The following is a 4,867-nucleotide window of genomic DNA, read 5'->3' as shown; positions in this document are numbered from 1 at the left end:
AAGGAGAGACTGTTGTGGTTTAGGCACACATCTTTTTAGTTAGGTGAACAGTGTGCTCAGGTAGTTTTAGGTTTGAAGGTGCAGCTGCCCAGCCACCTTGAACAAACAGTTTCTCACTTTTTTTCAAACTGATATAATAGCCCATTCAAGGCTACAGTGTTATTTCCTCATCCAGCTCAAAGGTTTATTAGCACCTAGCTGTCTGAAATAGGCATGCCCTCATTTCACTGGCATCCCTTTAACTGTCTTATTGTCCCATAATGTATGTGCAGTTGTAGCATGTCATTAATGGTGTACTATAGCATGTCTGCGTTGTGCTATAGTTATAGAATTCCATGTAGTCCAAGCAGAGTGGCCCACAAAGGACAGCAAAGGTGTAGCAGTGTGTTTAATCTCCTATTTTAACTGGGAGTGGGGGAGCTTTCTGAAATGGGGTGCAGAGGGAAAGGAGAACTGAAGGGGTAGTACTAGGCAGGACTGGAAATAGATCGCTCAAATTGGCAGTCACAGTTAGGGATGACTGAGAGAAGACAGGGCAAGAAAGGCAGTCATGGGCTGAGGAAGTTTTAAGGTCGAGCAGCCATTTCACTGTGGCACATCCTTGCTTGACCAATTCCTAATTTCATACTGCAGAAGAAGCCATTTCATAGACATCATAAGAAGAGAAGATGGAGCTGGAAGAAGCAGGCCTGTTGGAGCCATTTTATGGAGGTTACCATGTTATCAGTGAGATATCTCGATGGAAAAAACTTGAACACTTAGCCATCTAGTTGGTTCTTAAAGGAACATAGAAAAGAAGTCAAGAACCATGTTACGGAAGGAACTGCTTGATGCACGGAAAGCTTTGAGGAGTGTTAGGGAAGGTGTGAGTGGGCCGAGAAGCAAGAAGCAGAGAGGTGAGTAGGATCTGGCATTAATACATAATACAGTATGCACCACATAAAATATTTGTTGATGCTCCTTTAACAGGCTGAAGTATGAGGGATCATTCTGTAGCAAGGAATTCTGAAATGCATACTCAACTGAGTGGAACATGTAAAGGAAAAGAAAACAAGGTCATACACCTGAGGCTGCTATTGTTGCTGCTTAATTGGATTCAGTTAGCACATGGATATTGCTTTTTAGTGCAGCCTTTACACTAAGGCACAGTGGTTCTATTTGACATAGAACAAATATGAATATGGTTGTGTATTTAACACTCAAATTGCCCATTTTTCTTGCTGAATTTTAGATGGATCGTTTCAAACTACTCAAAGAAAATGTTAGTAGGAATGACATCATTGCCTTATGTGTTTTACTTAGGAGAACTGCAGGTGAAATTGTGTAAGCAGGCCTACCAAGATGTTTTTTAAGTGCTACTTTTCAAATATATAATATATAAATGAAATGTATTGTGTATGGCACAAAAGACTGAATGAAATCACAAAGATGAAGGAACTTGCCATTTTATGGCCTGGCAAAATTACACTTTAAAAGTCTTATCTTTTTAATTCTATGGACAAATTGTGCTGCAGTTGAATCTTAGGCCCATTTGTCTGCTAGGTCAATGTTTATTACTGGCCATACACTGCATGGAATTCCTGCTCTCAACATTACTTATCAACCTAGTACCCTTATCTGGGCTGCGACCGGCTTACATTGGCATACTGGAGGAGAGATAATCTATAACTGCTTGATTTCACATTCTCTAAACATCACATTCAAGTGGATTACAGATACACTACAATTAATTAGGTTCTCTATTCTCACGAGCCAGTGGAGGCAGTATGTGAGGGGAAAGCCAGTGTTGTTTGTGTTCCATTCTGCTGCTGCACAGTCATTCACAGGAATCCTCAGGGATTTGGCCAGGATTAGGTGGTAGGATCAGATTGCAGTGTGACTGGTGATGTCTAAACGAAGTCACCATATGAACTGAATCAACATACTCATACTGGCTTCTGAACATTTTTGGTGGCACATAAAGAAGTGTCAGGTTATTGTAGTTTTTCTCCTGAGTTGCCAACTTGGTCTAAGCTTTTCTACAATTACACATGTAATAGCCTGTGCATGGATTGCAACTTCAATATTGCCAGTTTTCTTCACACATTCTTCTTCATATACAACTCTCGTATCCAAAGCAAAACACTGAACATGTTTCATTGGTCTTTGTTGTGGAGGATCTTGTTGCAGCATTTCATTTTTGATAACCTTTAAGCTAAAACAGTGACCTTCATTTGCTAACAGTTTTTATTTATTTATTTTTTTTTTTTGGTGTTTCATCATTTTGGTGTTTCATCATAAGCAGAGCTCCTTATGCTACACAGTCCAGTGCTTTTGCAAAGAGAAGCCTAGTTTAAAAAGCAGAATGGACATACATGAAAAGGAAGGTCTGTTTTTTATGTCAAGACTTGTGATCTAACAGCAGCTGAATCTGTTTTCCGTCGCAGAGAGATTATGCCAGGCTTGCTGCTGATAAAGCTGTATGCCTGGAAGGCATCCATCAAGGCAGCTCCACAGAAAGCAGCCCTGTCACAAAATCAATTGTTTTCCATGAAGTGTGCTTACGCTCTTGTAGTTTTAAGCTAATTAAGCTATAGCATGCAACCAAATTGCACCTGTTCAAGGCCTTTTTAGTGCTAATTTGGTGTCTGTGATTTCTCCATCAATGCTGAGACAAAATGTGCATCCATAGGCGAGGCTGTTTACACAGGCATGTTTGATACATGTTGTGGCTCAATAGTGATGAATGGCTGATGTCCAAGTCTGTACATACTGCAGGTTTAAGCAGTACAGAGAACAGTGTGGTCTCCCAAACCATCAATCAAATCCGATTTAGAGTAAGATAAACAACATGAACTGATAAACCGGATTATCCTTTCTAAATGGCTGATATTCACTGGTGTCCCAGCCAGAGATTGGCTGAAGCTGAGTCACTGGCTTTTAGTCAGCGTAAAAAAACAACCTCATGAGAGACATTTCCAAGCAACATGAAATGGAACCTCCACCACCATATCTGGCCTCTCATCAGATGATGGTCATAGAATCCTTTGTTATGATGGGTTTATTGATCTGGGGGCGCTTGAACTGTTACCTGGGGGTGTATTCCGTATCACGCATAAAGCATTGGTATTGATTGATGCCCTTTCTCCTGGACCGAATGCCTCTCACTGGTGATAGATGGAGGAGGAGTGCGAGGCGGATGAGGGTGAAGAGAGGGAGGATTGTTAAAATAACAATTGCAAAGTGCAGTCCACTGCATCTCGGTCTGTTTTTAGTGAAAAGGATGACTAAGAGTATCTTTTGTTGCTGGGTGATAATCATCAGATAAATGGAGAAAGAAGAAATGGCTAATGACCAGAATCATATTCCACAACCCACTTCAGAAGATGTGCTGATATGTGGATGAGGATTCTGGGTGGATGTGGTGTGAGATCTGGGTCTGCCTGTTATTATTTTTAGGCTCATTTGCAGAAGGAGGTGTGGAGAGCACAGATGTGTCTGAAAGAACAAAGAACATGTGTGAGAATATGTGTTAGAAAAGAGAGGTTTTGAAGGAGGAGGTACAATAGGTGATGAGAAGCACTTGCATATTCTTGTCATGTTTGTTCCACAAATCAGATATCTTTTATAATCTTTTTTCCAATTTGCACAGGCCTCTATAGAGAATCTGACACAGATTAATGCTGGTGATAGTTTAGTCCAAATGTTCTGACACCAAACTGCTCTCATCAGTAGTTTGTTAACTTTGCACTCAATGATATTGTGTACTTTGAATGGTGCTGTTCCTAGTGACAAACACACAGAGAATTATCACCTGACTTTCTTTCATATACTTATATATGATGTACTGTACACTATCTCTCTGTTTTGGAATGCTGGCAGAACAACAGAGCAATGTGATGATATTGCTTTGGGCTCTGGGGAATTGAAATCAGCATTTTGCAACATTTTTTCATCACTTAATAGACAAAACTATTAATCCACAAAGAAAACAACCATTATTATGAGATTGAACTGTGGCTGCTGCTTGTTGTGTACCTGCGTCATGTTGTAATCCAGTAGGGAGATGTGTTGCTGCGCCAGTCCAAATAGCCCTCAGCTGCTTGAGCCTGTGACCTTGACCCTGTCACTTGTTAGAATGAATGCACATGGAATATAGATAAATAATTGATGACTTATGGGTTTTTCTAAGGGCTGCTATCGTCTTAGAAAGGAGAACAAAGAGAAGAGGAGAATGGGCTCAGGGGTAGAGGGTGTGAGGATGATGTAAGAATTTGTTTGTTTGTAATTACAGTAGCAAGGTTGCACATAGTCATATTACTAAGCAAACATATATTTCACTCACCCTTCCCCTAGCCACTTCATTTCCTCTATGCTTCTTCCTCTAGCTTTATATTTCTTTCCTGCTTTGCCTCCTCCCTTGTGAATCTTTTCCCCACCATCCTTGGCTCCTGCTCCTACCTCCGCTCTCTGATTTCCATCTTTGCTGTTTGTCCATTTTCCTCTGTCTGACTCTTTCTTTGCCTCAACCTTATTCTTTGTCGCGTTTACCTTCCTGTACTACTGCTCAGGAAAAAAAATGTCAACATGCTCTGATGAAGCCAGTTGTTTTCCTCTTCATTTTTTTCCTCCTCTTATTCTCCACTCTCGTCACTGCATTCAAATCAAACACACTCCTTCTGCTCAGACCTCCAACCCCCATCTCTTCTTATTCTGAGTGTGCTCTTGACTGAGGCTGGATGGCCAGCGGGGTAGCTGGACAGACCGGCTGAGAATTGTCCCTCTAAAGGCAGCGTCTACGTCAGAGAGGGATGCTGTTCACATCAGCGGATGCACACAAAGACACCTGGCTTTGCCTTATTTGCATCCTTTCTCTCTCTCTCTTTCC

This window comes from Monopterus albus, unplaced genomic scaffold, assembly GCF_001952655.1.
Source record: "Monopterus albus unplaced genomic scaffold, M_albus_1.0 scaffold161.1, whole genome shotgun sequence".
Classification (NCBI taxonomy): Eukaryota; Metazoa; Chordata; class Actinopteri; order Synbranchiformes; family Synbranchidae; genus Monopterus; species Monopterus albus.
Note: the sequence above shows the minus strand (reverse complement) of the source record.